The sequence below is a fragment of the Gopherus flavomarginatus genome, chromosome 5 (genome assembly GCF_025201925.1).
Source record: "Gopherus flavomarginatus isolate rGopFla2 chromosome 5, rGopFla2.mat.asm, whole genome shotgun sequence".
In the NCBI taxonomy this organism is placed as follows: Eukaryota; Metazoa; Chordata; order Testudines; family Testudinidae; genus Gopherus; species Gopherus flavomarginatus.
Window position 1 is genome coordinate 64,585,857 of NC_066621.1, and position 20,787 is coordinate 64,606,643.

Consider the following 20,787-nt stretch of genomic DNA (forward strand, 5'->3'; position numbering starts at 1 on the left):
AACTACTTGCAAGCTTACTGTTTACTGGTCTTTGCAGGATCAGGACCATTTTAAAGTGAAAGCTTAAGTTCTGAAGAATCTGGGAGTATCAGAAGGCTTAGAAGAAACAACTAATTTTATTCTTGCAAAAATGTTGAATTATATTGATTTCCTTTGTTCTTGTTTCCCTTCTTGAAGAAAATTGTGGATTAAAACAAATACAGGGAACCAATTTTCTAGTGCTAACCTTTGTTATTGAGCTACATGGACTATCCATCAGGTGTATTCCAGACCCATTACACAAAGTCTTTCACACTAATTGACAATGTTCCATTAATTTCTGCTGCTGAAAGGGATTGCAGCATTCCTTAATGGTGATATTTTTCTTTGCAACTCATCCATCGCTGCATCTGTCTCAGTGCTGGTTTTGGTTCATTCTCTTCCAATTTTAGGAAACATACATCACAGGGTAGTAATTTATCATTTATTAACTACCTGCCTGCATCAGGACATCTAGTTTTACTCTGATCAGAGCAATAGCTTGGGTTATTTCTTCCATTAGCGCTATAGCCCAAAGCCAATGTGTCGTCTTTTCATATTTCTGAAGCTGAAGGTTATGGCATGATTAGTTATATAATATCTACTTGGGTGATAACACTTGCCAACTTTGTGTGTGTGTGTGCAGAACACCCTCCATGCATGAATCTTCACTTGCTCTGTGGAACGGTGTCAACTACGTCTTTTTTCATTACTGTGATCCTGAAATTCCGTTCTGCCTAAGAATGGCTATTCCTGGGAACACTATACTGTAGAAAGTAAAGGCTAAAGGGAAACTACCTGGATGTTTGGAGCAGAGGGGTGCTAAGCTGGACAGAGGGAGGATAATCTGCCAAAAAGAGATGAGTATTCACAGAAATCATCTTTTTAAGTTCTCCGGTAACACTTCTTTCTTATGTAAAACCATGGGCAGGAAGCATCTCTTCCTGAAACATTGCTCTTTGTAAACAAAAATAGAAAATTGTTAAATAAGACTGAAGACAGACATTTGAATCCTGAGGTTTGATATGTAAGAAAGGTACAAGTACAGTCTAATAACTGTCACATGATTTATGAGTTCTCAGCTACGCTACCTAAAACTTGAACGTTAATTTAGCTTCTTGAACAGTTTGGAAAACTCCCAGATTTCAATCTGCCTTTGAGCTCTAAGGAAAGTTACAAGAAAAACTATTAATAGCTTCATTTGGAGTCTGCCAGGGCTTTGACTGATACCTTAGGATTACAGCATAAACATTTATAAAATGTCTCCCTGCCTTCACACACTTCATAGCCAGCCACCCAAAGGCATAGTGTGTCAGTTAGCAGTATCCACTAACCCCATAAAAAACAATGGCAGCTGGATGTACTGTAAATAGAATATTTGGTTATCAATAGAGAAAATACTTGTAATCTGGGGGTGGGGGAGAAGAAACCTCCACTCATGTATGGAAATTGAGTTTTGTTAGGCTCCAAAGTAATTTGGCTATCAAACTTAATTTGTAATCAATTGTTAGTGTTATTTAAAACTCATCACTAGAGAAGCCTGCCGGGGCAATAATCACAGTTGATCAGATAATTCATAATTTGTATTTTATGTGGCATATTTTCTTCCTCCCTGTTTGCAAATGTCTGTGGGCAGATGGCAATTTCATTTATTCACTAAACTTTATTTTTCTTAGAGTAACTGAAATTCAAGTCTAGCTATTTGATACTTAACATTAGAGCTGTGTGTCTTGTCATAGAACCATAGGGTTAGAAGGGATAGCAAGGATCATCTAGTCTAACTCCCTGCCAAGATACAGGATTTTCTACATCTAAACCAGTGGTTCTCAAACTGGGGTCCTGACCCTGTTTTAATGGGGTCGCCAGGGCTGGTTTTAGGCTTGAGGGAGCTTGGGGCCGAAGCTCGAGCTCAACTGCCCAGGGCCAGGGCTGAAGCCCTTGGGTTTTCACCCACCCTGTCCAGGGCAGTGGGGCTTGGTCTTGGTTTTGGTCTTGGTCTTTGGCTTTGGGATCCTCCTCCCCTCACACGGGTCAGTGGGGCTTGGACAGGCTCAGGCTTCATTTCCTTCCCTTCTCCCCTGGGGTCATGTAGTAATTTTTGTTGTCAGAAGGGGGTCATGGTACAATGAAGTTTGAGTATCCCATGTCTAAACCATCCAAGATGGATGGCTCTCCAGCCTCCTTCTGAAAACATCCAGTGAAGAAGCTTCCACAACCACCCTAGGCAGTCTGTTCCATTGTCCTACTGTTCGTACAGTTAGGAAGTTTTTCCTGAGATTCAATCTAAATCTGTTATGTATTACCTTTTGTCCTGCCCTCTGTGGCAAGAGAACAACTTTTCTCCATCTTTTTTTACGGCAGCCTTTCAAGTATTTAAAGACCACTATCATATCCCTCCTTCATCTCTTCTTTTCCAAACTAAACATACCCTATTCTTTCAGCCTTTGCTCATATGGCTTGCATTCCATCTCTTTGATCGTCTTTGTTGCTTGTCTCTGGATCTTTTCCAGTTTCTCCACATCCTTTCTCTACATTGGTGAACAAAATTGGACACAGTACTTCAGCTGAGGCCTAACCAGTGTCAGGTAGAGTGGTACTATCACCTCCCATAACTTGCATGCTATGCCTCTGTTAATGCAACCTAAAATTGCGTGTGTTTGTTTTTGTTTTTTTGCAACAGCATCACATTGCTGACTTATCTTGAGGCTGTGATCCACCATAACTCTTATATCCTTCTCAGCAGTGCTGCTGCCAAGCCACTTATCTCTCATTCTGTATTTGTGCATTTGTTTTTTTCCCTAAGTGTAACGCCTTATATTTGTCTTTGTTGAATTTCATTTTGTTGTCTATAGCCCAATTCTTCAATCTATCAAGAACCCTCTGAATTTTAGCTCTATTTTCACTTAGCTTTGTTTTTGTTCCATTTATTGGGTGAATGTAACTCTTTAATTATTTTTCTGACATGAATGGTTATGGAAAGGAAAACTTAAAATTCCCTTTTTGTATTAGGCTGAAAGCTTAATTTTTTTTTAGTACTGATCGCAAATAAATAAATAAACAAACAGCTAACACCTAGGGGTGTGAACATGGCTAATGAAAACTTGCATTTAAACTTATACTAATCATTGGATTGTGTTTTCCCACCTCTGCTAATTCAGGTACCAGAGCTGTTTTTAAGAATCAGAAATTAAGTCGATGATGTCTAGTGACAAGGGTAAAAGGAGTCTCTTAACATGACTGAAGGAACCCTGTTTCACTGTAGATTCTGCCTAGAACTTTCCCCAGCTGCCTGGCTTTGGACTGCAGATTTTAAGAAACACACACATTCCTCTCATCTCACTAGCCCCCAGTTCATACACCTGTAGGGTAACCAGACAGCAAATGTGAAAAATCGGGGCGGGAGTAGCAGGTAATAGGAGCCTATATAAGAAAAAGACCCAAAAATCGGGACTGTCTCTATAAAATCAGGACATCTGGTCACCCTATACACCTGTCTTCCATAGAAACAGCCTTTAACAAAATTTAATATTTAACCGCAAACCGTAGATTCAGATGAGTTACTGGCTTTCGTACATTTTAAAGAAAGAGATGGGGAATTTGATCCCTATTTCTGTCTATTTTAATCTCTATTTAAATGCTCCTATGGTGATCATCTCTGAGCACTGGTCAGTAGTTTGATATATATTTGCTAAGGTTAATAATGGGCATCTATTAGTGATGAGTTTTAAAAAGGTTTTGAGGGGCATAATTCCATTTTAAGTCTATTCTTTTTTTCTTTAAAATGTGAATTGAAACAAAACACCCCCTAAAAAGCTGTTGTTTTTTTTTTAAAAATACCCTTTCCTTCAAAAAATGATTCCCCCTCCCCCCCCACCCCAAACAACCTTTACACAGTTAGTGAAAGAATGAGGCAGAGGGGATCCTGTCACCTAGTGCTGAAGCACTAAGCCATTAAATGTGCCATGTTGCTATTGTTAATCCTATCCATCCAGCACAGGCAGAAACACACCCCATGGTAGCTTGCTCACTGCTAATATTAGACGGAAAGAGACGTATGTCCTAACAGAACTGGAAGAATGAATGCTGCCAAAACCACCATATTATATATATATATGAGGCCAACAGAGTTTCAGCTAGCTGATGGGTTTAATATGAAGCAGCTGCTATGGCTAAACAATTTGAGTGAGTTACCTGTGCCCTACAAAACAAAATGAATCTTTTGCCCCCTTAGTGACATAGTAGTAGGTATTTTGTCAAAGAGCGTGCTAGGTAGTGTTGTTTTTTAATGAGAGGCCACAGGCAGAAATTCTATGTAGTTTGTCCCATATGATCTTTCTCAATTATCACAGTCTGAAAAGCTGTCTCAAAATACTCATAGATGTCCAGGTATGATGCTACCTCAAATTAACTAAACACGGTGAGAGACACTGAATAAGACTGGATAACTAAGGGACTCTTCAGTGTAATTGATAGACATAAATCATAACAGACATGACCCTATTTCAGATGGCAGGGAATTTGGGTTAACAGAGGCTTGGATAATTGGGGTTATAGTTATTTATATTACAGCAGTGCAGCAGACTCCAGTTAAGTTGAAGCTTTGGGAACATTACAAAACAGTGTTACAATATTTAATCCTAGAGTAGTTTGTTCTCAGTCTATCAACTGTAGCCTCCCTGTTTGGTCTGAAAAACAGCACAAGATAAGCAACAACAGTCCTGATTCTTATACTTATCCATGTTGAGTACAGTAGTCCCATAGCTGCCAGATGAGACTACTTGCAGAATAAGGCACTACTCCACATGTGTAAACACAGTAGACTTGGAGCCAGAAAGTATAACTCAAAACTTTAGTTTATAATGAGTGGAACATGAATTTCTGAAATAATACTGAATGTTGCAAGATGTATGAACCAAATCCTGAACTCCCCCACTGAAGACTGATTAAGGACTTCAGGATTTAACCCTATACATGGCTAATGCTTTCTGTCATTTTACTTAAAATTATTTCTACAAAGCACAGTAACTCTATTTTTGTGTGAGAATTGGCAGGAAAATTTAACTGCTTTAATTTAGGGCTGCATTCTAACTCTTATGTTGACTGTAGGGTGACCAGAGAGCTAGTGTGAAAAATTGGGACGGGGGTGGAGGGGGTAACAGGAGCCTATATAAGAAAAAGACCCAAAAATCGGGACATCTGATCACCCCAGTTGACTAGTACCTTACTCCGCAAGTGGTCCTATTGACATCAGAGTAAGAGTATGTGAATAAAGATGTTGGAATCTGTTTTTTAAACTATTCAGCATGCAAGTAATCACATCTCTTAGTGTAAATTAGCTTTTAGAGGATGGGATTCTCCAGACTATTGATATCTTTTGTGAGAGTGGATTTCAATCCTTCCCCCCCCACACACCCCGCTTTACAAATAAATCTTCATAAGCTTAAACTTTCAAAAATGATTTAGGGATAGATTTAGGGGACTCCAGACAAGCAGATTAACATCTTTGCATTAAAGGGGCTAGCTGAGCAACTTAAAGCCACATTCAATGGTACAAAACCAAAATTTATTCTTGTTTTTGCTAAGGTACACAGATCCATTCCAGAGGTGCCTCAGCCTGCTTGCAGCTTGGAGGGCAGAATCAGACCCGTTAGTAGCTATCAACAGGGGAATGCTTCACCTCCTGAAGTTCCCTCTAATTTTCTTCTGCTTCCCCAGCAGCCAGTGGCTCAAGCAGCCCCCTCTCCTGCAAAGCTTCTTTGATGAAAATTCCAAACTTTAGTTCCTATTTTTATGTAGCCCTTCTGCCCCATGTTGTGGACTCCAACAACAGCTGGGTTCAAATGTCTAGGGCTTCCTCTTTAAATTCACCACCACCACCAGCTCCAGTCCCCACCCAGAAACCTGGGGAAATGAAATACCTTCCCTGGATGCCTTTATGTTCCATGTTCTCAAGCACTGAGTCTGCATAAAAAACAATGGAAAGGTCTTATTAGTGGACACAGCACCATCTTGGGAAAATGCAATAACTATATATATAATATAAGACGAATAATAAGTAAAACATGGTATTTTTGGTAACAGTCCTTTAACTTGGGACTATCCCCTCTCCCGCCCACAATTGACCCTCTGAAGGAGATGTCATTATATTTCCTGTTCATCAGAGTGGGCTGCCCAATAGCTACTATCTGCAATAGAATGGATTTTATTTGAAGTTAGGAGTTTTCTCTTATGAGACCCATATTACACATATAATGTCAGACAGCTAAAAGGAGACAAGTTTTTAAAGTGCTTATATACCAATGCTAGAGGTCTAAATAATAAGATGGGTGAACTAGAGTGCCTCGTATTAAATTAGGATACTGATATAATAGACATCACAGAAACTTGGTGAAATGAGAATAATCAATAGGATACAGTAATACCAGGGTACAAAATATATCAGAAGAACAGAACAGGTCGTCCTGGTGGGGGTTGGCATTATATGTGAAAGAAAGCATAGAATCAAATGAAGTAAAAATCCTAAATGAATCAAACTGTACCATAGTATTTCTATGGATGGTAATTCCGTGCTCTAATAACAATATAACAGTAGGGATGTATGACCAACCAGGAGGGTGATAGTGACTGTGAAATGCTCAGGGAGATTAGAGAGGCTATTAAAATAAAAACTCAATAATAATAATAATGGGGGAATTCAATTATCTCCATATTAACTGGGTACTTGTCACCTCAGGATGGGATCCAGAGATAAAGTTTCTTGACACCTTAAATGACAGCTTCTTGGAGCAGCTGATCCTGGAACCCACCAGAGGAGAAGCAATTCTTAATTTAGTCCTAAGTGGTGTCCCTAGCCTGTGTTTGCCAGAAGCTGGGAATGGGCGACAGGGGATGGATCACTTGATGATTATCTGTTCTGTTCATTCTGTCTGGGGCACCTGGCATTGGCCACCGTTGGAAGACAGGATACTGGGTTAGATGGACCTTTGATCTGACCCAGTATGGCCGTTCTTATGTTCTTATATTCAATATGGCATTTGAATGCTGAAACATTATGAAGTAAAGTTGTCTTGTCACAGAATTCTTATGTTCTTACTTTTAAGACAGACAGGTTGTCCTCACAACTGCCATAGCATCCATTCCCTAAGTAAATTCAAGAAATGTTCCTCGTTTGGTTAATGATCAAAGTCCAACCCTTAGGAACACTGACAACATCAGGGAAAAGCAGTCATATCTCCTGTATTGAGATCTGCTAGAAAGTCATTAGTTCACCAAATTCTTTGCATATTGGTCATCCAGGCTTAGATAATACTATTTCTTTTGGCAGAAGACTTTACCACCCCTTAGAGTATGTCTACACAGCAAAGAAAACCCCCTGGCTGGCCCGTGCCAGCTGACTCAGGCTCGTGGGGCTATTTAATTGCTGAGTAGACTTCTGGGCTTGGGCTGGAGTCTGGGCTGTAGGACCCTCCCACCTTGCAAGCCAGCTGTGAGTGTCTAGTTGCTGTGTAGACATTCCCTTAGTGCCCAAGTGAAGATGAAAGAGATATGTATACATCATCTACTTCATTTTGGATGTCTGTCCTTAAAAGATAATCCTGCTTCCTACATTGGAGGCACATTACTGTGAAAATCTCATTGTAACAGATCTATGGCCCTTAGCCTAAAGAATAAGAAAATTTACCTGTATTTTATCTAAAAAATTCCTTTCTTTGAGATAGAGGTCCACAGATCAGGCTCACTCTGGAAACAAATGGATCATCCAGAATAGAGACGTAAACTGACATCTAAGGATTTGGGTTTGTTGTAATTAGGTATAATCTGTCATGTTCTGCAGTAGGAAAAATTGTGCTTTTTCTCAAAGTATATTTAACACAATCTGTAATTTAAGAAAGCAGATTTGAATTATGCTGGTGATAGATGTTATCTCAACTGGAAAGAATTTTGGGAGGCAGTGCATTCTCATGCTTCCAGTGACATGACAAGTCTGGTTCTATCTCCAAGCTCAAGCAGACTGATGCATCGTGATGGATCTGGGGACCTTATTTCTTAAAGAAAGGAAATTTTCAGGTAAGCACAGATACCTTTTCCTATTCTTTATGAAGGCTTTTGTAAGCAGTGTATTTATGGAAGTTTGTAGGACTACATAAGAGAGAAATCGCCAAGTGAAATAGAGTGCTCTCAGAGAAGGTCATCGATGGCCTGTGAAGGTCCCATGCTTGTCATCGGTGCTTTCCTAGTTAGATAACACAGGAAGTTACATTTTTATGTTACATACTTTACCTTGCTGTCTTTATTTTCTTGTATGTACATATGGTACTGCTTTGATACACTTCTATCCCGATATAACATGACCCAATATAACATGAATTCGGATATAACGCGGTAAAGCAGTGCTCCGGGGGGATGGGGGCCTGACTATGCGCTCTGGCAGATCAAAGCAATATAATGTAGTTTCACCTATAACGCGGTAAGATTTTTTGGCTCCCAAGGATAACGATATGTCAGGGTAGAGGTTTATCATGGGAATTATTGTGTCAGAGTAAGTTAATGTAATGTTTCATTGAGTACCAATCAAAATGGGGGCATCTGCATTGGCCACTGTCAGAAGACAGGATACTGGGCTAGATGGACCTTTGGTCAGATCCAGTATGGCCGTTCTTAAGTTTTTTTATTCAATATGGCATTTGAATGCTGAAACATTATGAAGTGAAGTTGTCTTGTCACAGAATTATATAGCCGTAGTGGTGTAATAAAATGCAAGCATTAAAAGAGGGAACACATTTGGACAGTGGTAAAATCAAGGTATATATATTGAGCAAGCCACTTGTTGAGAATCCAGATGCTTTGAAATCCATGAAAAAACTCACATTGACATCAATGGTTTTTGGATCAGACCCAACATGTCTGTATATATACTTCTAGAGCTTTAAAATTCCACCTGATTTGTGGAATTTTTTTTTTAAAGGAACTGAGTGGAATTCATGCTGCAGAGCAGAAAATAAGGGATGACAGGAATTTAAGACTCCAGGACTGTACACACATTTCTGTTTTGAGTGCATTACTTTTCCAGTAAAAAGGGGTATATAATCTGCCACATGTTTTCATTGTCATCTGCTAAATTACTCTCACATATGCAAGCATCGCTTTAAAAATGTGGCAGACTCCTGGGCTCTGTGATGCAAGTTCCTGCAGCCGTTCCTTGCAGTTGCCATTTAGTGCTTGTACCCCTGAAGAGTAAACTCATTTCAGTGGTTTATTATAAAAGGATTTTTAGAGTAGTGTCTATGTGCAGAAAGCATCTGAAAACAACACAGAGCTTCAAAAACTACAGTTGCAGATTCCCTGTCAGAAGATGGTCCAAGCTAGCATGACCCCATGGGGCACTGTAAAATCCAGCAGTTTGCTTTGCAGATTTTTAAAATGAGCTCACACTGTTTAACAGACTAAGAAGAAAACTCAGGATCAGGTTGTGCAATGTATGATTATGTGGTGATAACACCCACTTTTCATGATATTATATATGGAGAAGGCACATGTACCCTTACACATTCCAAATAACTCCTTATTCCAATTCATAGATATTGCTTCAGATGCCTAAGAAATATTGGAACATGGAAGTATATTAATTCCAAGAGAAAACTATCTTTGGCATCAGGCTTATGTCAAAGCCCTACTTTTTATATGATGACTATTTTCCCCTTCCATTATCTTGTTTCTGTATGTACAAACACATGGTGCCACCACTGTATCAGCTTCAGTTTTCTCCCTTGCTTTGCAACCCTTGTCTATTGATTGGTATTCTTTGTGCCATGACTACCATGCCATACAACTATCTGTCCTCCTGATTCTTACCACATCCAGGACCAGTTCATCCAGAATACAGCTGCTAAAACAATTTATCTCTCCAATTACCCAGGCTAAGTTGCTCTCCTTTTCAAAATCCTTTATTAGCTGTGCAGTGCCTTCTGCATCAAATTCAGGTTTGTGGTCTGTGATGGGTGTATAAACTCTATCCTACCTCAGTCACTAAGGGGTTAAGATACAGAGTAGATACCTCCTCAGTTATGGCTAATTGGGCAAACCATGTACAGCTGGGTTAAAAGCCTGCAGAGCAGGCAGATGGGATCTTCTGACAGGCAACTCTGTATCAGCTACAAACTGGTAGAAAGTGGGTCAAAGGAGCTGGAACCACCAGGGACAAAGCACTGGAATGGGTTGCTCTATTAAAGGAGCCTGGAAGCAGATGGAGGTAGGAAGTGGCACAGAAAAGCAGCAGCAGCACATCTGACAAAGTGGACTGTATCTGCTGAGTTCCTATTGTGGTAGTGGGGAAAATGGTGGGCCTAGGCTGGAACCCAGCATAGGGGGTGGGCCTGGATTCTCCTACTGGCCCACCAAGAAAAGGGGTGTAAAAGCCCCAATGGAAGCAGGCAAGGACTCTTGAGCCCAGGGAAGGGCTGGAGACTTTAGGTACTTTTTGGACTCTTTATTACCCTGGGAGGGGTGGGAACTATAAATGAGTCATGACGAGGAGCAAACCATGTCAGGGTCTGAGTGGCTGTTCAAAAGGGGTGCTTGAGCTGATGAATCTGCCACACATGGCTACAAGGGCAGTGCCTGTGGCCAGTGAATGACCCCCCACCCCCATCTTCCCATGCTTACTTTCAAGGCACTGTGTAAACCTGCATATGCCTAAATCTTTAATTGCTACTATTCCTTTTTTACTTATAAGGTTGAGAGTCTAACTCAGGGGGTGGCCAGGCTGAACCTGAGTAGGAGCCAGAATTTACCAATGTACATTGCCAAAGAGCCACAGTAATACATCAGCAGCCCTCCATCAGCTCCCCCTGACCCCGACTCCCAGTGCCTCCTGCCCACCGGCAGCTTCACTGATCAGTGCCTCCCTCTCTGCACCTCCCGATCAGCTGTTTCGTGGTGTGCAGGAGGCTGGGAAGGAATGGAGTGGGGGCAGGGCCTATGGCAGAGTCAGAGGTTGAGCAGTGAGCACCCCTGGCACATTGGAAATTTGGTGCCTGTAGCTCCAGCCCCGGAGTCAGTGCCTATACGAGGAGCCACATATTAACTTCTGAAGAGCCACATGTGGCTCCGGAGCCAGAGGTTGGCCACCCCTGGTCTAACTTGTCCTCTCCTTCCTTAGTCCCCCTGCTTGTTACCTGTATTCTGTATATTGGTGTGACCAGATAGCAAGTGTGAAAAATCGGGATGGGGTTAATAGGAGCCTGTATAAGAATAAGCCCCCAAAATCAGGACTGTCCCTATAAAATCAGGACATCTGGTCACCCTAATTGCATATAGCAGCATAGAAGGAAGAGTGGGAGGGCACTTGCTCCAAGTGATACTTGGACTACACTCAGGCTATGCCTGAGCCTTAAATAACAACACAAACAAATATGTGAACAAAGGAGAATTCCAGAAGAAAGTGTTTGCAGTCTGTTACCTTGTATTTTATACAACACTGAGGCACTAATATAGAGATTATAACCAAGCTACACATTCCAAAAATAAAGAACAGAGCTGCAGCATAATCAATGTTACTTTTTTTAACATGCTTTGCTTCCTATTCTTCTCTCTGTGCAGCTACGTCTGTTTATGTCACTCAGATCCTATAATCTCAAGGCTCACAAGCATCAGACCAAGCCATCATTCAGCAAGAGTTAATGTCAAGAGTGAGGTGGGTGTGTTTCACATAAATAATTTCTCTCTATCATCAAATGACCCCAATACATTACCCCCAACACTTTATTATGGACACATGTTGTCATGTTGCCCAGCTATTACATGGGTATAGTAAAACTTAGCTGCCTTACAGGAGTGTTCTGAAGATGGTTTTTCTTGCTTGTTTGCAAATGTTTTGAGAGCTTCACATAAAATGCTATATGTAAGTGAGGAGTATTGTAAATAAGGGTAGTATTTAAAAGACTGAAATGAATCCTACTTCCATTGAAGTCAGTGTACAAATTATTTAATTGGGAGCTGGATTGAGCCCTTCCATAAGAAAAGTTCTCAAGGAACAGAAATACATTGTGCTCATAGGCAAATCTAATAATTTTGTATGCTCTAATCAGATCATGTCTCAGAGGTATTTACATAATTACATAATTGTAATGTATTGCTTAAAGAGTCTCTAAAGACACAGAAAAATATCAAAGAACTTCATATCTTCAGGTCCCTGAATTCTCTCTGCTTCATATAGCAATGCATGGTGGAATTAGGGGAAAACAGAGCAAACAATATTTAAAATTTTATAGCCAGTGTTAGTGACTTTTAATGCATGCAATTAACATTTTATGACGAGAACTTATTAATGCTATTGCTGGGCACAATATGCAAGTTTTCTGGAGTTTCTGGTTCAATGAACTTGATCTGATTAAAGTAATTGGTTACATGTTTGAGCAGGTTGTTTCTTCTAGTATTTTATTCAAAAAGTTACTCATATGCAGTGTTGTTTTCCTCAATGTTTTACTTCAATGAATAAGCCAGTGTACCATATTATCAATAACCAGACCGCAGAAGCAGTGAGATTGTTTGTATCCTTAAGCTATTTAACTTGTAGCAAGACATTTTTCTTCATATTTTAGAAATATTTCTCTTGTGAGTAATTTACAGTGGATGCAGTGTGTGTAATCTACTTTTTTCAGTCTGATTCATGCAGTGGTTTAATTTGAATACATATGCACATATGTAAATACAATTATACTTGGCATTTATATAGAGTCTGTTATCTAAGGGTCTCAGAGTAATTTAAGGCTTAAATGAATTAACTTCTCTATAGCACTGTGGTGAGCTAGAGAACTGTTATCTTCACTTCAGGTATGGAAAGACTAAGGGAATTGCCTAAACTCATAAAATGAATCCGTGGAAGAGCCTAAAAGAGAACCCAGGAGTTCTGATTCGCAGTCCCCTGATAGCCATTAGATGAGTTCTCAAATGTTTTTTCCATAGTGTGTGAGCCTCATCTTAGTAAAGAGAGTGTCTCATGGACCCACCTCCCTTCCTGTTTTACAATTACATGACATCCTATGGTAACTACAGGAACTGCTTATCTGAAAAAGTTTTATATAGGAAAGTATGTCAGGAATAGTTTTTTCAGTTGTCTTATAATGCGAGAGCCGGTGGATGTTAGGAAGAAACCCAGCATTTTGGGATGACCCAATTCCTGACAATCACTAGCAAATGTTCTGCAGCCTGCTGCTGACTACATATCAGGCTGGGACCCTCTGCACTAGGTCATTTTTAATAGAATTCTCGTTAAACACCTCTCCAAAAATGCTGACAGTTGACATATTTTATTTTTAACTCAGATAGACATTAAAATATCATTAGACCAATCCTCCTGTGCTTACCTGGTCCTTACTCAAGCAAGTCTCACAGTGATTTCAGTGGCTTTGACAGAGGACAATGTAAACTAAGGGCTGTGGGATTTTGGCCTGTTGTATGTAATGCATGAATATTAATAAATCTAGAATTAGCCCAGTTCAGGAAAGTACTTAAGCATACATCAAATCTGTCCTTGTTCAGAAAATCACTTACGCACATGTTTAAATCCTATTGACTTCAGATTAACGTTAGAACATGCTTAAGTACTTTCCTGAGTGCAGGAGTGGTGTCTTGAATCTGAATCTCAGACATTACTGAAATTAACCAATTGAGTCCCCTAAAGAATTAGCTACCATCTGTATGATTTTTCACTTGCACACACTCAACTACACTTTGAGAACATAAATTTAACCAATTTTTGCAGATGAAAGTGCTAATGGAAAAATGCAGAACAAATTTGTGCACCAGAGACCCTGATTATTAAAATTCTGCTCGTCCAGTCAAGGAGTAGAAACACCACTATTGACTGACTGACTTGGGTTTGGTTGGCAATATATCACCAGTTAAAATTTCAAATTCTGAAGAGATAGCTTTAGGGAAAATGTAAAATAATAGATCACATTTGTCCTCAGATCTATTTCTTTTCTGACAATCTATGAACAGAAAAACTGAATTAAGTATTAATTTCTCAATCAAGCTAAATAAAAATACTGTACATACAAGATGGCTTTTTCTGAAGTTTGAGTCCAGTGTCTTAAAGTCAATGTCAAAAGTCTTAAAGGTTTTAATGGGAATAGATTTAGCTCTATATTATTATTGTTGGTAACAAAGTTCTATGCAAGGAACATCAGTCTGACAGATGTTCTTTGAAAGCATGTGTCAGTCACTGATGCTGCAAAAGTTACTAACAAAACTGCTGAAAGTGATAAAAGGCTCACCTGAACTAGCTCAGAGCAAGGTGCAGTACACTGCCCTCTGAGCGGCTTGGAAGGGAGATTGTGATTCAGAGAGATTAATCGCTCTATCAATTATCCTCCCCCACTGGGAAGGAAGTAAACTTGGTTTACACTCAGCACAGCTACATTGGGCAGTTCTCACTCCGGTTCATGCTTTCCTTCCCATCTGCAAAATGGAGGGGATGTTGCAGCTTTGCAGAGTTTACTTTCCTCCTATGATGCTGGCAAAGGGATCATAGGGAGGCCTTGTTACCACTTATGCCACTGTGTTAGTTGGGCCAGAATTTGGTCCTAAACTTTCACAGTGAAATTCTTGTTCTATTGATGTTAACGGGAGTCTTGCCACTGACTTTATTAGGGCCAGAATTGCACCCTCTATTATTCATTGCTTCTGAAGAGAAGTCAATAAGCAACACAGATATGGTGAGGATTTATTGTATCAAATTAAATATGTGAGTAGTAAGATCAAGATCTTTGCTTATAGACTGAGGGTACATCTACACTACCCGCCGGATCGGCTGGTAGTGATTGAGCTATTAGGGATTGACTTATCGGGTCTAGTGTAGACGTGATAAAATGGATCCCCGATGGTTCTGCCATTGGCTCCGGAACTCCACCATGATGAGAGGCATAAGCAGAGTCGACAGGGGAGCAACAGCGGTCGACTCGCCGCCGTCCTCATGGCCAGGTAAATCAATCTAAGATATACCGACGTCAGCTACGCTATTCACGTATTCGCATAGCTGAAGTTGCGTATCTTAGATCGACTTCCTCCCCCCCAAGTGTAGACCTAGCCTGAGTATATTTCCCCCTTCGTTTCTGTTTATTGATAGGAATAATGCAGGTATGTTGTGGAGAATTACTACAGCCCCAAAATGATCTGTTTGTGGTTTGTTTTGAAGATTTATATTCGTACTCTCAAAGAATTGAGTATTGCAGTAATCACCTCCGAGAACGGAAAAATTTTACACAGATTTAGTATCTAAAAAATTAACTTCCTGTGACCCATCCTTAGACTATGTCCCAAATATCTACTGAAGCATCTAGCTTTCAAAATTTAATTACTTCTGTAAAATACTGTAACTTCCATTTTTAAAAAAAGGTGAAAATAGGAGATCCTTTGATTTCAATGCAGGATGGATTTGGGCCTAAAATGTCTCTCATTACTAATTTTGGCATATACGTTTTATTTCTGCGGGGATTCTGCACCAAAAAGTTGCATATTTTTTTGATCAAAATAATGCAATATAATCTCACCAGTTTCTGTTGTTTTGGCAATTTATTTAAACTACAATACAGAAAAAAGTCACAATAACTATTCAGTATTTCCTAAACACATGAAAGTTAAGTTACAAACACTTGGTAACTAATACCTTGTATTCCAGTAATAATCCTAGATTTTCATTTAAATTACATTACAGAACATCAAATAGCAAGAATAAAAAATGAAAATGTCATTTTAAATTGCTCAGACTTTCACACATGGAAGTTTTATAGTTTTGCTAATTTTTGTTCTGGAGCTGGCTGGGTACTTTGCGAAATGATTGCTTCTGATTGTCCTGACATTTTATTGACTGCTTGGCAAATGTTTTATTTGTCCTCAAAGTCTTGTGGGGTACCTGGGCTGCTGGGGAAGAGGTGTGTTCCCCCACTCCTGCAGATTTTTTGTATTTTTCTGTATGTGGGACTCAAAAATATGCAGGCCATATGAATTCTGCACCCTCACAGGGGCCCAGAATTCCAGGGCCACTCAGAGGATTCAGGGGGTCTGGGGCAAAGCAATTTCAGGGGCCCCTTCCATAAAAAAAGTTGCAATACTATAGAATACTGTATTCTTCGGGGGGGGGCTGGGGCAAATTGCCCCACTTGCCCACCCCTCTCTGGGTGGCCCTGCAGAATTCTGTCAGGAGTAAAGTTTGTTTATAGATCTACTAGACTATACTGCAACTGTTCAAATTCTGCATTAGCAAACAGGAATTATGCACAACAACTTACAAAATATCCCAGAACTTACCCAAGTAGAAAGGAGCCAACAATTGTGAGGCATCAAAAACCTGAAAACAGTATCTAGCTTTTATGGCCAAATCTTAGGGAAAGAGGGCCCAACTCAGTTAAATAGCCTGAGCACTCAGAAGTAATGGGAATGAGGGGCAGCCAGGAGCGGCGCCAGGGTTTCTGACGCCCTAGGCGGACGGCCATTTCGCTGCCCCCCCAGGGTCCGGTGGACCTACCGCAGTCACGCCGGCAGATGGTCCACTGCTGGAAAGGGTCCGGTGGAGCTGCCGCAGTGATGCCGGCAGGTGGTCCGCTGTTCTAAAGGCTCCATTGGACCTGCCGCAGGCATGACTGCGGTAGGTCCGCCGGAGCCTTTACACCAGCGCACCGTCCGCCGAAATGACTGCGGCAGCTCCACCGGAGATTTTCCAGCAGCAGACCGTCTGCTGGCATGACTGTGGTACGTCCACCGGACCCGCGGCCACCCCTCCCGGCAAAATAGCGCCCCCCAAAAATTCTGGTGCCCTAGGCCATTGCCTAGGTCACCTAAATGGTAGCGCTGGCCCTGGGGGCAGCATATAACGTGAGGTTTGGGTCCATGGTAGCTAGTGTGTTCCATAGATGGGCTGAAACTCACTGCTGTACAGAGGGCCAGCACAGGGCCTATGTACCACTTAGTTATTGCTAGTTGAAACTTTCCTTTCCCCTCTCCTCCCCCCCCACAATTTCAAAAGCTTTACCTCGAAACAGTGTTTTAAAAAAATGAAAAAGAAAATTTTAGCCAAGCTTTTGTTCCCTGTGCTTCAGTGCTAGTATGATGATGTGAGTGGGGCCTAGATCATGTGCAGGAGGTGAATTTCACCCAGGCAGCCATACCTGCCCTCTGACTGATCACCCCATACACCACGCAGACATGTCCACTGCATTTAACCCTTAAGTTTCCCTACGTATAGGAGGGCAGATGGGATGTGGGTACCTGTGGGGAGATTTTCCCTTCTATTCACAAGATCTATAGTTATTTCAGTCTCTCTTTTTTGCTTTTAACATCTATTTTTGCTGGTCCACTCTTTGCCACTTATATTTTTGTCTCCTGACCCTTTCCATTTACTGTAAGCTCTATTGAATATGGGTTTTTTTTTCCTAATTAGAACTAAGGCAGTGCAACCCTGTTGGTTTTAGAAACCATGTTACGGTTGTGTTTTTCCCACCTGCTGTACTTCCTTGCTTTGTGTCAACACTTTAAGGGTGTTTTTCAGTAAGCCCACTATGTGAGATTTGGCTGCCATGGATACGAGGAACAGAAGCTGGGAAGAAAATTGAATAATTCTGGATTTAAGCAACAGAAATAATAGGTGAATGTCCTATTTAGCTGGAGCATGAACTGTAATGGTGAAGCTTATGTAGACCAGGCACACATCAGCAATTAATTTTCAAGGTCCTCCAGCTGTAGTTTTAAGTATATGCCATTGAATAACCTGGTATGTTATTCATGGGAAGTAGAAATGTTTCAAGTAATGATTCTCTTTGACACTAATTTGCTTCAGAAACTACAGAACTGGTAAGTCATTGAGAATAAAGACTTTGACTCAACAGTGGCGCCGGTTAGTTTATGAATAATGTACTTAATTGATGAACTGTGGAACATATAATATTAAGTTTCTAGGAAAGGAACAAATAGACAGGCAAACACATTTTAAAGTGGAATAAAAAACTCTATTTTGGGCAACATTTTTAAAAAGTACAAGTTGTACAATATACCAGTGCTGTGCTAGGTGATGAAGGAGTCAACACAATTAATTGCTGAGTCCATGGCTGAAAACAACAGCAACAGGATTACTGTGGCAATATGCCGCATGCCCACAGCAGCATGCCTGATTTCCTTTGCAAACACACATCAGTAAGAGAGTAACTAGACTATATCGTAAGGTGATGGGAGGGAAAAGGACAATCTGTTAGGATAGTACATTCTGTAAGATAAATCAGAGTGAGATAAAAATCATCTGATTTACCTCAATCCATTCTCATAATAGAAGTAATATTCCAAGATCCAAATTCTGCCAATTTTTCTCACTTGGAGTAGTCCCTTGCTCCGAATTGTCCATTGGTTTCAGTGTCGTTCTAAGCTATTACTCAGAATTCATAAAGGTTCTGGCTTTAAATGCTTCCCATGTTCTGCTATTTTTTTTAAATAATGGTAGTTTCTGTAGTAAAATAGCCTTGACCTTCTCAGGCAATAGGTTTGTTAGAACTTAGGCATTTTGTTTTGTATTTGTTTCCTTTAGACATGCTCTCATTACTATTTATTTTTAATGGCTATGGCTTGCCTGACAAATTTGTACTGAGTGGGTCTGCAGCACTCTGCCAAGCATATCAGTATGACAGTGTGAAACTACTCATTTTGGCTTTGCAATTATTTGTAAGCCAAAACTCCCTGGGGTTTCAGTGGAGAATTCACATGAATTTGAACATTTGATCCAAGGAGAAATATAATTTTCTGCCAGCACACAGAGCTCTTGAAAATTGCAAATTTTCCCAAGAGAGAAATTACACTATTTTTTACAGAGAAATTGTGGCATTTCACAGCAAAACAGGGTCTTTGCTTGGCAGGCTGAAGCTTTTCTTTTGTCAAAACTGTCTCTTACTTTTTCAGAAACCAAGGAAAATTCCAGGCAAGACCATAAATGTTCTGTGATTTTTTTCAGTGATGAAAGACTATTTTTTGACATAGCTCTTATGTCTGGAATCAGCTAAAATTCCTGTCCCATCTTCAATGAATTTCAAAGAAACTGTCATATTGGTAATCTTCAGTAGCAGTGGTTTTGCTCCATGAAAATTTGGTTGTACTAAATCAGATGGTCTTCTGCACTGAGGCCCTGATTCAGCAAAGCATCTCTATCCAGGACACTTAAAGTGAAGTATGTGTTTAAGTGTTTTCCTGAATTGAGGCCTCTTTGAGGCAGAGGTCCAGTGGGGGAAAAATATGTGATCATAGAACCATAGGGTTAGATGGGACCTCAAAGGTTATCTAGTCTAACCCCAATTCTCTCATAATGTTTATGTACAAGAGGGCAGAATTAAAGTCAGAGGCCATCAAATCCATCAATTCCTAATTTTTTGAGTGCTTGACTTTAAGGTTGAAAAGTTCTTTTTATGTTCATTGATTGATTATTTACAGAATCTCTATCCGTATCTCACACTAATATACTGTGTTCTCATAATGCCATGAGAAATGGATGTTCACAGGAAAACCTCACTGTTAAACAGTAGCATGCTGTTACCCACACAATGCAAGCTGACTGTCAGAAAAAAATACTGAGTTCTATTAGACTGTGGAATGCCCTGCCAAGGGCTGTAATGGAAGTCTCCTCATTTCTCATTTTATAAACAAATTAGCCAAAGTACTAAATATTGCTGTTGGTAACATTGCAGAACTGACAGTGAGCTGGACAAGATGGATCTAATACTGCCTCTTTCATTTTTGGCTTCCGCCAGAGGCTTTGCTACTGTTTTGAATAATGTTTTCCTGATCTATGAAGAAAATATTTAGTTTAAATATTTGAAGGAATTCAAACATTTCAGTATTCAGATAAAATCTGTTGCACGATATAGTTGGTATAAATGGTAATGCCTTTCTTGGCATTGGTTGGCAATCTAGGTCCACAGAGATTAATGGGCATGTTTTTAATCTTTCTTGCCTTTGCTTATATTTGAATTTGGAATCACTTCTAAAGCAAGATTCCCAGCAGCATGAGCAGGGAGAGTCTGGAAGTTTAGATTCTGTGGTCTGGCCATCTGAGGGGAGAGATCTGCGTTCCCTGGATCCTGGGTTCAGTCCCTTAGGCAATCAGACACAATTTAGCTGCATATGCCCCTCTGGGGTCATTTTGTCAGCTGGACATTGCATGGCATAGAGATGTCCTAATCACCCTCCCTTTCACCCAAGAATGCACCTTAGACTGTGAAGAATGCCCCTATGTGGGGGTGGGAATTCTGAGGATGCTGTTTAAGCTAGCTTTATAGTCCTTTTGTATTATTAGTTTTATAGCGCTACATGGGCATAGCGGAGCCAAGAATCTGACTCCATAATGGCTTTGGGTCGTTATCCTGTGAAAATAATTTCCTTTTTACTTGTGCCAACACTGAAAACCTGGATTCCTTAAATTAGGCATCTAAATCTAAATTCAGATACCTAAATAAGTAGATTTCCATTTAATCACTTATTTAAGTGCCCAAATGTGGATTTAGATGCCTAACATAAGACGCTCAAGTAGATGATCCTAAAGATCAGGATTTATTTAAATTGTTCCTGGATGCATAGGCTTTGTCTTTTGTGATACAGCATGGCCAGAGGGCAGCAGGAGAATGTTAGCAGGGAGCCTTATTCCCTGCAAGGGGAGGAAGGTTTGTTATAGATTAACTAGAGCACCTGAAACCAATTAGAGCACCAGCAGTCAGTCATGTGATAAAACCCCCCTGCTTC